General features: G+C 40.9%; 2 long non-coding RNA genes across 3 annotated transcripts in view; one reads left to right on the top strand and one right to left on the bottom strand.

The window, feature by feature from the left end:
- Positions 1-19,362, bottom strand: part of LOC103277810 (uncharacterized) — a 60,316-nt gene that overhangs the window by 10,407 nt on the left and 30,547 nt on the right. For both annotated transcript variants that reach the window (XR_010002919.1, XR_010002918.1), the window contains exon 2: positions 10,887-11,026. This is a non-coding gene — a long non-coding RNA (uncharacterized LOC103277810). The remainder of the gene's footprint in view (positions 1-10,886; positions 11,027-19,362) is intronic.
- The window catches only part of LOC134296273 (uncharacterized), a 49,487-nt gene continuing 39,825 nt past the window's right edge, over positions 9,701-19,362 (top strand). The window contains exons 1-2 of the long non-coding RNA XR_010002917.1: positions 9,701-9,960; positions 13,761-13,851. This is a non-coding gene — a long non-coding RNA (uncharacterized LOC134296273). The remainder of the gene's footprint in view (positions 9,961-13,760; positions 13,852-19,362) is intronic.

The raw sequence follows: 19,362 nt of genomic DNA, 5'->3' as shown, positions 1-19,362 counted from the left end.
AACAGGGGGAAGTGTGTGTAAAAATGTTTATGGCATGAGCTCATGGAAAGAAAACCACTCGCTAGAATCTAGATTGCAGAGAGAGTGCCAGAGGAATCTCAGAATCCAAGCAGACCCAGGGCAACATCATCACTGCTTTAAGCAAGTCCTTTCGACTGCTGTTAATGCTGACATTCTTCTCTGAGAGAGGGATTGTCAGAGAATGCAATAATATAAAATTGACAGCATGCTTCACAGCTGAAACAAGATTGCACCTGTCAAAAACATAGCCCCCTGCCTTGTCCATGATTCTAAAAATAGCGTTGTATTGAATGAAGAACTTCATCTGCTCCACCCTGAGCCAAATGCAAACAGGAACTGTGAATCCCAAAGATAGCTTTCCTGCTGTGCTTTCTTAATCTGTAGCTCTCAAGTGAGACATGACATCAGACATGGTCCATTTTTATATCATGTGAAAGCAAATCATCTTAATTTTGAGTAACGCAGCCTAAGTAACACATACACACATTCAGAAAATCCATATTTTTCTTTGGGTAACCAGCTGGTTTTTTTCAGCCACAATATTTATGTTACTGAGAGATTCTTCAGTGCATTTTTTCAGACCAAGAAGGATGCTGTATATTATTAGGCCATATCTATACTGGTTGTTTCACCTAGAACCATTCCTGAGAATTGTGGTCTGTTCTGGCTTCAGAGTGACTTTAATAGTAGCCAGATACACTGGGTTCAACCCGCTGTGTTGCCACATTGATGTTTACTAGTCTAGACAGTCAAGTTGGGTCAAGATTACATTGGTACTACTAGACCATCACATATAGTACTTCCCTGATGGATACAGAGCTTCCTGCAAGTGCTTGGCTGTTATGGTCATGTCAGGGTGCCTGTGCAATACAACTTGGTTCTTCTCCTCACATCAAGTTGTGTAGCTGATCACCCAGGTCTTCAAGCTGGAGCTTATGTCATGGGTGTAAATACTTTTTTCAGAAGTGTTCAACTACATTTGCTTTGACAGATTGCTGGTTGCTAAATGCAACATTACTTTCCTCCCTGCAAAGAAATTGGCCATAACAATAATTCTTCACAGACCTTTTGGGGAGAAAATCCATGAACTGTATCAAATAAGTGACCATACTCTTATACCTCATTCCCTGGTTCTATCCAGCTTTAACTCAGTCTTCCATGGCTTTTACCAATCATTATGTTCCCATTAGAATTGAGTTTACTGGATTTCACTGGAATTCATATATATTTAGAGAACCTATAACAGGCCTTTGGTATCCATTGGGGTGTGGTTCTATAGCCCCAGTAAAGGTAAAGGTTTCCCCTGACATTAAGTCCAGTCATGACCGACTCTGGGGGTTGGTGCTCATCTCCATTTCTAAGCCGAAGAACTGGCGTTGTCCATAGACATCTCCAAGGTCATGTGGCCGGCATGACTGCATGGAGCGCCGTTACCTTCCCGCCGGAGCAGTACCTATTGATCTACTCATATTTGCATGTTTTCGAACTGCTAGGTTGCAGGAGCTGGGGCTAACAGCAGGTGCTCATTCTGCTCCCGGGATTTGAGCCTGGGACCTTTGGCCCCAGTACATACCAAAATTTGTGGATGCTCATGTTCCATTATATGCAATGTCACAGAAAGAGGATGCCTCTTGTATGAAATAGTATAATCAATTGTGATCCTTTAAGCCACATGTATTGGCAGCTGGGAACTCAATACACTAAAGCAGTTAGATCTCTTCTGGTCCTGGACACTAAGCAGGGTCAGCCCTAGTTAGTACTTGGATGGGAGTAGTGTAGGCATTTTGTCAGAGGAAGGAACTGGCAAAAATATCTGAGTATTCCTTGCCTAAGAAAATTCTATTACAAATTCATGCGATCACTGTCAACAGGCAACCTGGAGGTGCACACACATATACTTAGACTGCCACTGGGCTCTCTTGGCGTGTACATGCGCACGCGCACACACACACACACACACACACACACACGGTTGTGTGAGTAAAAGGGCCTTTATACTGTTGGAAATGACAACCTTCTTCATGCCTTTTCTAGTAATGTTTATCTACAATCCTGTTGCTTACTGTTTCCTGTATATATGTTCTGGTATGCAGCTTCCTTTACTCTATGGTTCCTGAGAAGTTGGAATGACTGCAGACCATATAATTCAGACAGACTACAGACAGACAATTTCAGGTAGCAGACTGCAGACTAATTCAGACCTGCTGTTTTTATGCACTGGCAAATCTCTGTTTTTTAACAGATCAGAAATAACAGGTTATTCAGTCAAACAACTGAGACAATTGCCCTGCTTAATTATATCTGGTTGCATACCATAAGAGAAGATGCTACTCTTAAAGGGTTTTTGGCTTATCTCTGAAAGCTCACGCTTTTCTTAAAAAGTTGTGATCTCCAAATGGTGTTTTCCGAAAGGTTATGAATGCCATTTCCCAAAATATACTTCTGCTTATGTAGAAGTTCAGCCTTTTAATATCAGACAGATTCATAAATAATCATACGTGTTGAATTTTGAGTATACATGTTGCCTTGCAACACATTTCCCTTCTCCAAAAAGAAAAGTCTATCATCTTGCCAAACTGATATGATACGGAGGGAAGTTCTTCTTGTAGCTCAATTAGGCTGCCAAAAATACATGGAGCAGATTTTTTGGTGGTGGTGGTGGTTGTGATGGTTATTCTTCAATTCTGAACATTATTAAGAAGGATTCCACCCTCCTTGAAATATTGCACTTTTGTTTGGTACCCTGATATGTGATGAGATGTGGGGGCTGTGGAGCAGATACCATGCCATTTTCAGTTTCTTTCCAGAGTTGCTCAGCTTGTATTAATCTCTCTCCACATGCAACCTTCTTCTGTTCCTCCCACACAGCAGCCTTTTTCTGCTCTGTTCTTCCTCAGGCACTTCCCTCTCTCTGGAATTCAGTAGCAGTGGCAGCTGAACCTTTGAAGTCCAAGCCTCTATTCTTGACTGTAAGAGAATATTTTGGGTCCAAACTATACTCATCAGCCTACTTTATCTGTTTGGTCCTGTCCCCCCTTTCTCTTTTATTCTCAGATTGCTCTTGCCTGTCTTCTCTTTGAAATGTGATTGAAGTGATACGTGGATTATTGGCCATACCCACTGTTACCAGGTTTCCTGGCTTCTTAAAGCTTTTCTATAGCCTTATTATGCATGCTTCATGTGAAAAAGAACTGCTTTTTCTTTGTTAGTCTCAAGAATATGATTGAGAAATGCTCATGCTTACCACTTAAAATACCACCTCTATTAGAGCCAATTCTATTAATTTAGTGTGCTCCAATATAGTGAACAATTATATGAAGAAAACAATGTTTAACATACAAAGCCGAAATAGGGATCCCTCAAGCTACAGGCTAGTGTTTCTAAATTCATGGAACTTTATCATAGAAGCAACAATGAACCTGAAATATATATATGGAAAAGGAACTTCAGCCTATGCTCTTTTAATTATATTATATGGACTGGACTGTAGTACAGCTGGTAAATCACCAGCAGTAATAAGGTCTACCAACTGAAAGGTTGCCAGTTCGAAGCCCGATCAGGGCGAGCACTTGACCGTCAAGCCCAGCTCATGTTTACCTAAGCAGTTGAAAATAGCTTATAATAATAATAATAATAATAATAATAATAATAATAATAATAATAATTATTATTATTATTATTATTTTATTCTTATACCTCACCCCATCTCTCCGAAGGGACTCGGGGCGGCTTACATGGGGCCAAGCCCGGACAGAACAATATAAAAACAAAACAATAAAACAAATCAATTAGACAATAAAAGCAAGTCATAAAAACCACATACAAGATAAAGTGATAAAATCATGGATTGGGTACTAGCTTAGAGCTGTAAGTAGAGAAATTAGGTGCTGCAAATTGCAGGGTAGGTATTTTACGATGCCATAAAGAACAAAACCAGAAATGCAGTGACTAAGAGGAAGGTGGAAGCAGGAAGTCCTGATGGTTCTTTGTCATAAAGAATGGAGCAACAGCACCCCCTGTGACTGAATCCGAACTCAACCTCCAAGGCACCAGAAAACTGGACTTCAAGACAACATACCTCCTTCTGTTTATCTATTCTGTTCTGTCCTGTTTGTCCAAATGGCATCAAATGTTTGCCAGGTATGTGTACTGTGATCCATCCTGAGTCCCCTTGGGGAGATAGGACAGAATATAAATAAAATGTTGTTGTTGTTGTTGTTGTTGTTGTTCATTGCTTGCTGTTTTAACAGCTGGCAATAGAGATTTTTTTTAATCAAAATGTTTCCTAATTTAAAGTTTCATAGTGGAATAGTAAGCTTCCTCTCAGAAAGAAAAATTAAGAGAAATTGAAGAGATATAATTAACTCCAACAGGTTTCTCTTTTCAAAAAAGAGATACCTAATTCCAACTCCAACAGGTTTCTCTTTTCTATGACCCTGCCTGGAGAACTTTTCTAATTGGACAGTACAATATAAACCCCATATCCATGGAATTGGTACCTACTTACACCAGACAAAATGTATCAGTTCCTGGAATTATCTAGTTCTTGAGGCAATTCTATAGAACGCTTGTGCAAGAAGTTAATATAGAGATGTGTTGGAGGACCTAGCAAATTTCTAGAGATGAGGCCTCTCTAGGAAATTTCTATATATTTCAATGTGACTCTATAGTAATTGATGGAAAAAGTTGTTTAATCAATAGAATTCCCTAGGACCCATGGTTTCCTATTTCCACAGTATGTTCAGAAACATATCCCCAGGGATACGGGAATTGTACTGCAGACTAACATTGCAATTGACTACTTATAAATAGCATTCATTTCAGATGACAAAACTGTAAATGCACAAGAGATTGTGCCCTTTAAAATACAAACTCTTGTCAGCAAAATCCCTGGTGTCAAGTGAATAAAAATGTATGGCACAACACCAGTATACATTACTGTATATATAATTATGAAATGCTAGATACATTTAGAGGGAAAGCTTTAGAGTAAATTTTTGTGGACCCAGGTTCATCTAGGGAATGGAATATGTTATCAACCACATAAACAAATCCATCAAGGCTTCTCTCCCCCTGCCACATTCCAGCTTCTCTGGAGGTGGTTTTGGATTCTTTTATATAACAGTCAGGTGTAAAACCAGCCCGGTCCCATGGGATAGCTGTAAATTAAGATGTGAGTCAGACATGCTCCACATTTAGGCATTTCCTCTGGAACCGCCCAGGGCCTGGACACAGGGGTGTCCAATTCATGAGCTAATGCTTGCTTCTCAGTGACATACAGCCTGGAAGCATTTGGGAGGATAAGTGGACCCTGCCCAGGAGAGGAAGAAAGAGAAGGCGAGGCTCCTGGCCTGAACCTCCATTCAGTCATATGTATGTCCTCACTGTGGACATGGTGATCTCAGGACAATCCAGTCACTAAAATATCCACAAACATGCAAACACATTTGCCAAAAAGCCCTGTGAATGGGAAAACCACCCTTCCTGAAGTAGTAGTCACACACATTTGTCTCCCCACCCTGCCCCAATGCAGTTGTTTGCACTGACATGGTTTTATTGTCGTACATTAGTTCTTTTCCCCCAAACAAAGGAAGGAACAAATGTCTCTACAATTCTTGGCAGTAAAGGGTAGGAGAAGCTTACTCACTTCTAGGAATGCTGGAAGTCAAGGGAGCACTTGGCAGCACCTCTTGGCATTCAATGACACAACAGCTCTCTCTATGTGACTCTGCATTTCACTTCCCAAATGAGAGAGGGGTGAGCAGTTTTGGCCTATGTGTAGCAGGCAGATGCCTCGTTTTCACAAAATAGTTTTGTTCTAAGAATTAATCAGTGTTCTCTGACTAAGATCATCCTGATATAAAACCCTTGCTTTATAAAGCAACACATTGAAACAAACACATGCAAACTTTCTGCAAATCTGCACCCTCTTTTGTTCTCTTTTGGATGAGAGAGTGCATAAGAGTGCTGAGATACATTCTGTAAGTCTGTCTTGGGCAAAGTTAGGTTCAGCCACCACCCCTGAAGTTAATATATTGCTATAAAATCATAGTAAAGAGGAGTGGCCTATGCACTGAGCCAGGAAAGCATAAGTCTGGAAGAGGAGACTGGAAGAAGTTATCACTCAGCTAGGGAACATCATATACTTTGAACTGAGTTAATCTGGATTAAGAAATGTTAGATGATGCTCCAGAGTTTGCTTGACATTCTGGAGGAATCCCACAATTTCAACATAGTGTGGATAGCAGGACTCCAATTCAGACTGGTCTGTTGTCCACATGGGCTACCACAACCATCTTCTTTTCTCCATGCTCATCAGCACAGGGAAAGAGGTTGAATTGGTCCTATGGCAGCACCATTGGCATTCTAATATGCCTACATTGCTCCCTGAGAGTTCCTGGCTGTCACAAATGTTCTGTGCTGATATCAACAGAGGAGTCTGTGCAAATAGGAATTTGGGGAGGGGGGTGTTGCTACCTCCTCCTTTTTGGTCAGGAGGATGTTTCTGCTGCTATTAGCATAGGGTGCTAGCAGGGCCGTAGCCAGAAAAAAATTTCGGGAGGGGTTTTGAAAATTTCGGGGGGGGGGGGGTTTGAACCCCTAGCACATACCCCTCCCCGCTACAAACCTGTCAATATCTGCTTGAGATAGTGCCTGGAGGGACTCTTAATGTTTTGCATCTCATAGACTTAGCATGGGGATTTGGTTAACCAGTTAAAATTCATGAGTAAACGAGATTTTTTTTATAACTTGAAAAATTTTGGGGGGGGGGGGTTGAACCCCTAAAACCCCCCCTCGCTACAGGCCTGGGTGCTAGCAACAGCCAGGATCTTTCATGAGGTTCTGCAGCCATCTGGGAGCAGGTAGATGTGACCACTTCCAGGGCCAGATTAAACAGCTATTGATGAAGCCTATGTTCTACTTTTGAAGCAGCAAGAGAACAAAAAAGAGGTACAGAGATGAGAGAGCAATCCTTAAGAATATCAGCCTAAAGGACTTCTTCACACGACCCTTTTGGGTGTGCCTTTGCACCACAAAAGGGAAGGTGCGCAGGATAGCTTGTGATAGCTTGTGGTGCCCCACGCACCTTCTCCTCTGCCCTCATCACATAGTGGGGACAGGACAGGGTTGGCACCCTTTCCATCCGCACATTAGATGGCAGAAAGGAAGGCAATGTGCAGCAATGAGCATTGCCCCGCTGCCCTTTCTGCCATCACACAGCAAAAAGGGGTGGAAAGTGAGGATAGCTCTGTTGGAGCTACCCAAACAACATTTTCCGCCCTGTCGTGGAGGAGAAAGTGCCTTTCGGTGTTTCCTCTCCATTTTGGGAGGAATGTGTGATGGCGCACAACAGGCCCCTTCCAAGCTGCGCATAGAAGTAGCAAAACGGGTCAGGAATGCCCCTTGTGAAGAGGTCCTAGAGGTTAGGATGAGGGGGTGATATATGAGAAATTTTCAGGTCACTAAAACACTCTTGTTCTCTGTAAGATATACACAGCTCTTTAAATACTGAGAGTGTTGCTCCATTTCCAGCGCTCCTTCTCAGTAATGTACGCAGAAATCCACAAGATTGATTTTCTCTCATAGAGCTTGGTACTCATCTGATTTAGAAAGAACATTTGCAATTATGTCTTCTGTTCAGAAGTATTATACTTCAACAAGCCCTTGTTCATATGCATTTTTAATGAAACAATATGTTGTTTCAACATGATTAAACTGAGGATTAAACTTTGCCTAAAAAGATTTTTATGCATCCTTGGTTGTCTTAAAATATCTCTGTTGGCCTAGGCTCTTACAAAATCCAACAGTAACATGTAACAGCCACTTTAATTGTTTACATGCACCTGAACTAGAAACACATCCAGCTCAGCAGAGGAGTTTGTGACTGACTTTTGCTTCTGTATAATCCAATCAAGTATTCCATCTCCATAAAGGAGTATAAATTCCCAGTTCATGACATCATTGGCCCCATCTGTATTTACATATCCTATTAACTTGGGGTTTGATGGTTCCTTATAATGATAGTGTGTAATTTGTTTCAGCTATGGGCTATTCTTTTAACTGCATTCTAATCACATTTCATTGATGAATTAGTTTTTCTGTCCAAAATGATAACAACTGCTGATGTATCTGGTTTTATCACCTTGTGTTTGTGCAGAAGCTTCCCAATGGCTTCTTAGTACATACTCTTGTTTGGTAGCGCTGTGGTTTCTAGGAGTTCAACTCCAGAGAAGTGCTAACTAAATGTGCCTTAGGCCCCATCTACGCTGCTATATAATGCAGTCTGTAACTCAATTATATGGTCAATGTAAACACATATAATACATTTCAATGCAGTTAAACTGCATTATATGAGCCTACACTGGCCATATAACACAAATTCAGATTGCATTATATGGCAGTGTAGATCGAGCCTCAATCAACCCAAGATTCTGAGACTACTATTGTTTGCTTTTGAGCCACAAGGAGAGGCATGTGAGAAGTAAACTTGTTGTTGTTGTTGTTGTTGTTGTTGTTGTTGTTGTTATTATTAGTTTATTGTTCAATCTGGTTTATAGAGAATCAGATCAAATCTATTAGTTGGTTCCTGAAAGCGCGGAGCATCTCTCTCTCTCTCTCTCTCTCTCTCTCTCTCTCTCTCTCTCTCTCTCTCTCTCTCACACACACACACACACACACACACACACACAGACCTTTTCATGGGGCAGGGAGAGGGCAGCCTTATGTAATTAGATTATCCTAGCTGGACTTCATTTTTAGTAAGGCTTTTAGAAAGTATGTTAGAATGTTTATATGTATCATTTAATAAAGTAAAGTATGGAAAAATTGTTATAGCTCTTTGTTTTTCAGTGAAAGTTTCTGTAAATGGTTGAAAAGTTGAAAAATCACAATGATTCCTTAAAATCCATTAGATGGAAGCTCTACAAACAAAGATGCACAATAATATTAGATGTCATGGAATGGAGCATGCTGAAGAAGGGGGAAAGTAAGTTGTCTGTTCTCCTGTGCTTGGAATAGAGGTGGGGAAAAGGAGGATTTCCGATGTCAGTTTTATCTTCATTCATATGAGTAAAGGTAAAGGTAATGGTTTTCCCTTGACATTAAGTCTAGTCATGTCCGACTCTGGGGGTTGGTGCTCATCTCCATTTCTAAGCCGAAGAGCTGGCATTGTCCATAGACACCTTCAAGGTCATGTAGCCAGCACAACTGCATAGAGCACCATTACCTTCCCATTGGAGTGGTACCTATTGATCTACTCACATTTGCATCTTTTCGAACTGCTAGGTTGGCAGAAGTTCGGGCTAACAGTGGGAGCTCACTGCTCCCTGGATTTGAACTGTCGACATTTCAGTCAGCAAGTTCAGCAGCTCAGTGGTTTAACCCACTGCGCCATCGGGGGCTCCTTCATTCAGATAAGACTTTTAGTAAAGGAATTTAATTAAAATGGCAATTTAACACCTCTTCTCTCAACTGAAGTAGATTCTGAAACTGGATGATTAACCTAATTCTCTAACCCTTTTCTGTTAACTTTATTGTCACTGATTAGAATAGAAACCCAGAAGGTTGGTTGACTCTCTAGCTAGCAGGGCTGCAAAATGCAAATGCAGAGTAATGAAATAATAACTGGCTTACTGTGTCGTCTATGTCACAATTCCAGCTCCTAGCAATAGTCTACAAAGCCATACTAGATATATAAGGATAGATTCTACAATGATTTAGACCAGGAGATTTCAAAGGAGCAGGGGCAGACAAGAACAGCTGCCTAAGTATTGCGAACAAATTCCCATCACAAGGGACAACCACCTGTACCACTGTTGAGTCTTATATCCAGCAAGCATCAGAAGAGAGAGTTTAAGAAGGAAATGCCCTGATGTTCCATCGCACCACCTGATAGAATCTGTTGGCCTCGAGAGAAGAGGGGGCCTTCATTAGAACCAGGTACTCCATACATCACAATACCAAGAAATAGGTATTGGTGGGTGCAAGTAGGAACACTGTGTAGCAACATAATCTTCTTGATGTAAACAAAATATGTTTTTTCTAATTTGTGGGAGTAAGTTGGAAAGAGGAGCATAATGGCAGTTACATGTCTGACCATTGGTGTTCATTATGCTGTGTGAAGGGTCCCAATTTCTGCAGGTTCTCTGCACTGTCCGTGTGTAGCCTGTACATCTATAGATTTCATACAGGTGCTCAGGAATACTGTACATTTAGCCAACAAAATAAAATAAAATAAACCCAAGTCTACAAAGGAACCTAGATAAGTACTGTTGATGCATAGGGATTTTGCAGTAGGATGTGCATATAGCTCAGTGGTAGGACCTATTACCACTATTACCAGTAAATACTTTCTCCATGTTCATCAAAAACTATCCTCATAATAAGTTTTACAAGCTGAATTTGTGGGAAAAATGCAGTTTTTGAATCCAGTTACTAGAATCCTCCGACCAGCTAGGGGTTTTGCCTGATCTGTTCTGAAAAATGAACTTTTCCAACTCTGTTAGAACAAATTGACATAAGAATGTCAGCTTGACTAGTCTGATAGAATAAAAAGTGGGGAAGGGAGGGAGAAAAGAAAAGAAGCATGGCAGCACCTTTAAGACCAACTTATCTTAGCATGAGCCTTTGTGGACAGTGGATGTAAACTTCTTCAGAACTAAAACAGAATGATATTTAACCCATTAGCTACAGGTAATATTTACACAGTTGTAAAGCATATTTACACAGGAGTGGGATAGAATGTAATAGGATCCAGTAAAATGCAAATCATGTCCCTTGACCTAAATTTTAAAAAGGATACAGAAGATGCTAGATCTTTAAAATGGCCAGTTAATGTTGAGGTGTGAAGCAACAAAACCACTTACCAAAAATCAGGTTTTGGGTGGGTTCAGTCAATGAGATTTTCTTCCGTCTCCCCTGTGGAGACTACTCCAGCTGATGTCGGTCCCTTTTTAAAAGCCCAAAACAACTGATCAGCTGTTTGGACTGTCAAACCGATCCACAGCTGATTGAAAGGAAGCATGAACGGAGAGCCATTAGAACTCTCTGAAACTCTTTAATTAACACTGTAAACAGAGCTTTTATAAATACAGTAGAGTCTCTCTTATGCAGCATAAACGGGCTGGCAAAACGTTGGATAAGTGAAAATGTTGGATAATAAGGAGGGATTAAGGAAAAGCCTATTAAATGTCAAATTACGTTATATTTTACAAATTAAGCACCAAAACATCATGTTTTACAACAATTCGACAGAAAAAGCAATTCAATACAAGGTAACGTTATGTAGTAATTACTGTATTTACGAATTTAGTACCAAAACATCACAACGTATTGAAAACATTGATTACAAAAACATTGACTATTAAAAGGCAGACTGCATTGGATAATACAGAACATTGGATAAGCAAAGGTTGGATAAGTGAGACTCTACTGTAATTAAGGGAAGGGGGAAATCCGGCAATATCTGTATACACACACACACTAATATGCTTGTATTCATTCTATTAGGATATGTGCATATGCGCATATATGGATCTATGCATAATCATATACTTAAAAAAACTTCCAGCAGATGTCCCCCGTCCACCCTCCATTTTATCCCAAGAAACAGAAGGGAGGCCAGTGAGGATGATAGAGGGAGAAAGCCTGAGACTGGCAGGTCTGTGTGGGGACCTGCTCTGAAGTCCCGTAGCTGTTTTTTTGTTTTTGTTTGTTTGTTTGTTTGTTTTTGCCCCTCTTCTAAATGTCATGATTTGGCCTGTCTGGAAGCACCCTCAAAAGAGAAACAACTGAATTGAATTATATTCATACATTCCTGTCCATAAATAGAGGTATCAAAAGAGACAATGGTCTCACGGCAAATTTCATATGTTAATGCAATGCTCTTTGCTGTTGTGCATACAACAAAAGGAAACGTGTTTTCTGGCATGCAGGGTCAGCCAGAAACGGGATAAATTGGGGCCTTTTTATCCCGTGGCTTCCCTCCTTTGTAGTGAATCACTGAGAGTTTTCCAGTGCCATTGTCTAGCAACCCCCTATTTTGAAATGGGAGCTCTTATGATTAAGGTACGGTGTAGATGGGGCTTGGGTCTTCCATTATAATTTCAAGGATTAACTGTATAGATTTTTCAGAGCTTTACTGACTACTGTAAAGATTTGAAAGATCTGTATCACCATCCGCAGCCCTTTGAAAATTTAAGGTAAGGGTCATGGTTCTGCAACTTTCTGCATCCTATTATATTTCATCCTATTCCCTCAACTATGCAATATTACTTTGTATCTAAAGCAGCAGATTTATTTTCATAAAAGCCCATGCTAAATAAAAACAAGGTATTCTTAAAGGCACAACTTCCTTCCTTCCTTCCTTCCTTCCTTCCTTCCTTCCTTCCTTCCTTCCTTCCTTCCTTCCTTCCTTCCTTCCTTCCTTCCTTCCTTCCTTCCTTCCTTCCTTCCTTCCTTCCCTCCCTCCCTCCCTCCCTTCCTCCCTTCCTTCCTTCCTTCCTTCCTCCCATGTTGTAAGAGACTAATATGCCTGGTTCTTTGAAAACAACTGTGATAGTGGTAGATACGGATCATGATCCTATCTGATGGTAACAGGCAGGGCAATGTTTTTCCACTCTACATATGTGAACATCTAGGAGAGTAAAGGCAGCCAGATGGGGACAGCATGGCAAAGCAGTTGTCCTGGCATATTCCTGCAGACAATCAGTAGGTGCCGGGGTAGGAGTGGAGTTATACCGGATACTTTCTGGCAATCATTGAGAAGTCTCCCAAAGGGGTAATGCATGCCTCCTTTTGCAACTTAAGAAAAAGCCAATATACTAGTATAACCCACAAACATAAAGTCACCAAATGATTTGCATAACAGACATTAGAATAAACATAGAATCACATCCAGTTCAATATCCTTCTATGCAGGATTACCCAATGAAAACACTTTGAACAGATTACTCTCCAGATTCTGTTTAAAAACCTACAGAGAAGGCGACTCCACCCCTTTCCATGGCAACATATCCCACTCAAACTTCTCTTATGATCAGAACGTTCTTCCTAAGATTTAGTGTAATTTCTTTTTCTGCAGTTTGAATCCATTATTCCATGTTCTAGTCCCTGGAGCAGCAAAACACAAGCTTGCTCCAATACGGCATCCTTTAAATGTTTAAAAATTGCTAACTTGTCACCTATAAATCTCTTTTTCAAGTTAAACATACCCAGCACCCTAAAGATGCTTCTCATAAGAATGCATGGTTTCCAGACCTTTGATCATTTTGGTTAACCTTATTTAGACATGTTCTAACTTTCTTGAATTGTGGTAGCCAAGTCTGAACACAGTATTCCAGGTGAAGTCTGACCAATCAGCCTAGGGTTGTACTTATTATTTTCCTTGATCTAGACACTATGTTTCTATTGATCACAACTGTTATAGAAAGAGGCCTCAGAATATCCCATTGCCTTGTGTTAGGTGTGCAGTGCACTGCAGTAAAGCTTCACATTTTGCTGGTCGTGAATGCAATGTCCCTTCAATTCAAATGGCCCGTGAAGTTACAATACAAGCTGCATACCAGCAAGTCCTTTTTTCAGCACAGCAGCAACTCTATAGCAACAATGTGTACTGGCAGACACATGCAATTTTTTTTTGCAAAACTTTGCCTAGCTTCTGGAATGAGAGGAAGAAGTGTATCATGTTTCCTGTGTAACAACTTGTGCACTTAGACAGAAAAATGGATCTTTTCTTAAAGGATATCCTCCAACCTTCTCAAAGAGACATCTTCAACCAGTTGACTCAAATGAAAATAACCATGGTGCTCCCCCCTAAGAATCCACTAAAAGGTAGAGTGTTATCCTGCTTAATTCTTTTTATATCTTCATAAAGTATTTGATCTTTACACACACACCCTGCTTCCAAATCCCTATGAGAACAGCCTGCATTGAATGTATTGAAAAGAGTGGCTTAGTGTTCTAGAACTTTGTTTTTATTTGTCTTACACAGAAAATATGCTCTTCTTTCAACTATGTGTTTGTATGTTTTGCTACACACCAAATTTGCAAGGCAACACCCTAATATGTTCATTTGACGAAATTACACATACCGGTAATAAAAATAGTTAAGGGGATGTATACTTTGCATTGCATAGTTGCCAAATTTCTTTTATGTGAAAAAGAAGTCATAGAAATTAGCACGATCATAAGGGCAAAGGCTTATCTCTGGTTGCTTGAATGCCTTTGCTGATGTCACAAAGGCACCTGATGACAGAGTGATGTGGCTGTTATCCGCCCACTTTTCTCTACACCATGGAGCTCAGGGAAAAGGGGACAGTGATACCTGGCTGTATGGACAGTGGGCCGGTTTGAATAATAGCCAGTCTAGCTGTCCATACCACCCTGGAGTGTGGGGCTGCTCCAGAATTTCATTGATACTACAGAACATTCTCTGACTTATAATAATGTCTTTATTATCCAATTTTGCCCTATATTACCAACAGAAGTACCTGGACATAATTTGGATGTCTAGGAGCAACTTCTGGTTCAAACCAGGGTATAGTGCCAGTGTAGGCAAGCCCATATAATGTGATGGTATGAAAAGGTCCAGTAAGAAAGTTCATATAATAATCAACTGAATGCTCTCTTCAGTGTATTGGATTTTATGCCCAATATTCTGTCTTTCTGTACCCTGTAAACTTATGGGGGTGGGGCAGCAGGGCAACACTCCCAAGGGCCTCTTCGTATATGGATCTATCTCTGCATAGGGTGTTCAGTATCTCTAAATCTCAGAGAGAATCTCAGAGACTAAATCTAAATGCCTTGTTCCCTACTCCACCCACTATCCCTTAAACATTCCACATAAAGGGTACTCCCGCTTGTCCAAGTAGTTTTGCCACAAAGTCTGAGAACATAAATAATGCCATTGCCATATTGTGTAAATTACTGACTAACCATGTAGCACAGGGCTTGAACAATTAAACCTAGGTGTTTGGTTCACAGAACTGATTGTTTAGAGTGGGTGGGTAGGTGGGAATGAACTCTCTGAGGTGGTCTCCAGCCATAAAACACTGGACAAGTTTCCATCTGGGCTCTGAAACAGGAAGGGGGAAATATTTTTTTCATCTCATAATAACAGTCACTAGGCAGTGGAACAAATTCCTTGGGATTTTGCCCATTCCTCGTTGCTCAATATTTCTAAATATTGCACCCCTGGGCTGCAGAGGCATTTCAAAACCACACTGGAGCCCCAGAATATAAGCATGCAAGCTGTTTATTGAAGATTATATGCAAGCAGTAGCAAATCAAAGTTCAAAGTCAATAAAATGGGTTTCAAGAACAAGGTACTTGAGAATCTTGAAGCGAGAGTCTAAAAAAGTCACTCAAAGATCAGTCCAAACAGTATATCAAAGTGTGTGTGTGTGTATATATATATATATATATATATATATATATATATATATATATATATATATATATACACACACACACACACACACACACACACACACACACACATACATACACAAACATTTTACCCCGCCTTTCTCACCTGTAGGGACTCAAGGCGGTTAGTCCTTGAGTCCCAATAAAGGTATCAAAATTAGTCCAAGCAAGGTATCAAGGATTAGTCCAAGGCACAGAATCAAACTGGAACACAGGAAGCAAAACCGAAACACAGAAGATGTGATGCCTCATGGGTTTTGTAGTCCTGTGCCTAGTGTCACTGTGACAGATGAGGATGAAAGCATGGGGTTTTCACAGCCAGAGCCAGAGTTTTTCCAGATGCCTGAGGTTCTTGTCCAAGAACCAATTAAAACTGACCTTGATCAACGCTCACCTCCCTTCGCTAGAAAGCAATCCTTCTCGGCAGATAGGGGAGTGAGAGAGAGAATTCGGAGGAGTGCCCGAATTGCTGCCAAGCAAGAGACTGATTAGCCATGTTTCCCCTGGGAAAATCCAGTGAGTCTCACACCTGCAAGTTGGGTTTCGTTCCCTGTTCTCTAGGGAAAGAGAACGCTGGACGCCCGTTTGGCGGGAAATGAGACCCAGATAAAAGTATCGGGCTCTGTTGATTCTTTGCGGAGACAACAGCTCAGCTTCGGGAGTGAATTCCATGTTTCCAGCCTAGTGTGGACTTCGCTAAGTCCACAATCCAGTTTCCTTGCCTCGCCTGCTCAAGTCTCCAAGAATTGCCTCGCTTTGTCCTTAGTCACGGATTTTGTTCTTAGAATCAAGTTTTAGACTACCTTGCCTCGTTTTGAACCACGGACCTTGTTTCCTAGATTCAAGCCTTGTTCCCAGCTTCCTTGTGGATTTAACCTTGTGCCTTGAAAGACTTTGGACAATTCCCCTCACTATTGCCTGGCAATAGTGAGTGTTTCGGTAATGGATTTTATCTTTGAACTCTAATATCATTTATTGGACAAACTATTCCTGGACTATTTTAGACCTCATTTGAAAGATCTGTTTCCGGACTATATTCTTTACTTGCTTTTATCCTTCTTATATATTTCCTTAATAAAGATATTAGATAGTTTTATTGGACTCCGTGTCTGGTTCTTGGTGCTCCGCTGCCTTGGTGTGTGACAGAAGATCAAACTGGAACACAGGAGGCAACACTCCAAGATTAGTCCAAGGTACAGGAACACAAGGCAGGGTCTTGGCTGGAGCAGAAATCCAAACTGCAAATTACTGGAACATCAACTGGATACACAAAAATTCCCAGATGCAAGGACAAGACTGGAACAAGAATCAAGGTACAAGGCATCAGGAATTAACATGGAATTCACAGGAACATGGAGCATAAGGCAGAGATCTCTCTCTCTTGATGAGCAAAGTTACCACCTCTGAATTTCTCTGAGAACACAGTTCCTCTTAAAGGTAAATTCAAGGCCTCTTGCCATGGGAAGACTGCTCGTTATTCTTTCTGAATAACAACCTCTGGCTGCGGTGAAACCCTCCCGTTCTCTCCTCTGCTGATAAATCACTTTCCTACAGTCAAGCTCATTAGTCTTACACAATGAAATGCCCATCTGGCAAAGGCAAACCTGACTTTAACTCCTTCAAGGAATGCGGTTCAAGCTGCCGGCTAGGAACCATTGTGTGCCTGTTCCCAGAATCCTCCAGCCGAAACTCTGGCTGGCCTGGAACAGCAGTTTCCTCCACTTCTGGCTGCATAGAAATCTCAGGCTAAAACCCAGAGTCTCTTGGCAAGCCAGGTGCAGGAGGAATCACAGAGTCAGTAGTAGGAACAATCACAGGTTGAACAGGCCCAACCTCAAGCTGGGCTACAACACTAAAACCCCATGAGAATACATTGCAACCTTGGTGTCATGACAGAATAAGCCAGAGAAACACAAGATTCAAGCAGTATGATGGAACATATTGGCCTAATAGCTTCCACCTGCAATTGAAGCAGCTGAAAAGAAATAGAACTTTACTTCATGGTTCATTTACTGTAGCATGTTGTTCAAACACAGGCACTTCCCTGTCCCTTGTTTGCTTGTTGCCCAGCAAAGAAGACAAATAAGGCGGTTTTGTGTTTTCTCTGTTTTTTTAGAAGGCAAACAAAAAAGAGATGACAGTGGCTATATTGCCTGTTTTCAGACAACATGACAAGCAAAACAGAGCACAGAATCCAGAAGCATATTTGACATTGACTGGAAAGTAGAAAATTTGAGCACAAATTTCTCTGGACACAATCCATCAATGGCATAGAGTGAGGTTTTGGTTGGGACAGACATATATACAACTTGGAAGGGCTGGGGTTAGAGATATGAAGAATAAAAAAAATAAAAAAGTATTGGTGGAGGGTAGTAGGAAAGGATCTCATCACTTGGTCCATTTGGGAGGGAAATTAAACTTCTCTTTAGTTTGATAAGAGATTTTGGTCCCAGTCTTCCTAGGTCAACCAACCAAGCCAGAGACTGAAGAAGAGTTGGGTATCAAAGAGTTACATAAGGATTCTGGAAAAGAGGGATCCACCTACACAGCACCTAAAACACGGGATTTCCTGAGTTTAAAAAAAAAAAAAGGGGGTGGATGCATGGTGCTAGTGGTAAATCTGCATTGATTCACTGCAACAGACGGAAAACACAGGGTAAAAAGGTCTCCTTTTATCCTGGTTGCGGCAGGAAATGCTCATATTCCCATCATTGTATATCCTTGCGCTTGTGAAAAGCATGTGATTTCCTTCCCTCCTCTCGTGTAGACTGCTCCAGCGCATGTTCACTTTTAAAATGCCTGAAACAGCTGATCAGCTGATTGGGCTGTGAAACTGACACACAGTTGATTTAAAGGAAACATGAATGAGAACAATTAGAATTCTCTGAATCTCTTTATTATAAATTTTATAGTATTAAACAGAGCTTGAATAAACAATTAGATGAAGATAGAAATCTGGCTGAAGTTTTTTTTTTTTTAGAACATTCCCTCCGTTATGTGCTGAACCTGATATGCGCACATGCAAAACTGTTTGCATTTATATGAAGATATTTATATATATGTATATATGGTCCAGTGCATAATGGAGTGATTTAAAAAAAAACACAACAAAAAACCCTTCTGCCGGATGTCCCCTGTCTTGTTCCAATACAGAGGAAACCTGTGAGGACGGTGGGGGACCCAATCCTAGGACTAACTACTCTGTGTAGGGATTTTTTTAACCCCCCCCCCCCCCCCCAATTTAGAACCCAGATTTTTGTGTTATCTGGAAGCACCCGAGAAGAGAAGTTTAAGGTGCAAGGTTTTGAGAGAAGAGGTGGCAGAAGACATCATTGTTCCAACAAAATTTAAGGATGCATCTCTCCCAGAAAAGGCTGAGAAAAGCAGTGAATGCAAGTCATACTTTCTGAAGTCATCTACGTACTTTCTGAGGTTAGCTCACCATGAGGGATACCCAATACAGGTAGCTTCAGAAATGATGTGTATCTTACTTCTGCCACCTCTTTTCTTCTCTCACAAACCCTTACATCCGTTTGCTGCTTCCAAAGCCTTCCCTGGGGCTCTGGTAGGTTGCAGAAGTTAATTTTTTTTGTGTAGCCAAGGTTTCTTTCACATGTCACAATTATTATATCATGGTTATTACTGCCATAGTTCCATCCTGTGGAATCCTGGGGCTTTCTGTTTGGAGGAGGGGAGTGATGCTTAGAATTCTCTGAGAACTTTGACTTATTGAACTACAGTCAGTGTTCCTGAAATAAATGCCTGTATGGAAGTGCCCACAGAAAGCAAGACACAAGGCAGAATATGAGCCAGTCAATTGAAAAGAGATGCCACCTAAACATTAGGAAGAATCTCATGACTGTAAGTTATTCAATAGTGGAATAGAATGCTTTGAAGATTGGAGGATTCTCCTTC

This window comes from Anolis carolinensis, chromosome 2 (genome assembly GCF_035594765.1).
Source record: "Anolis carolinensis isolate JA03-04 chromosome 2, rAnoCar3.1.pri, whole genome shotgun sequence".
Classification (NCBI taxonomy): Eukaryota; Metazoa; Chordata; class Lepidosauria; order Squamata; family Dactyloidae; genus Anolis; species Anolis carolinensis.
Note: the sequence above shows the minus strand (reverse complement) of the source record. Positions and strands in the feature narration are given on the sequence as shown.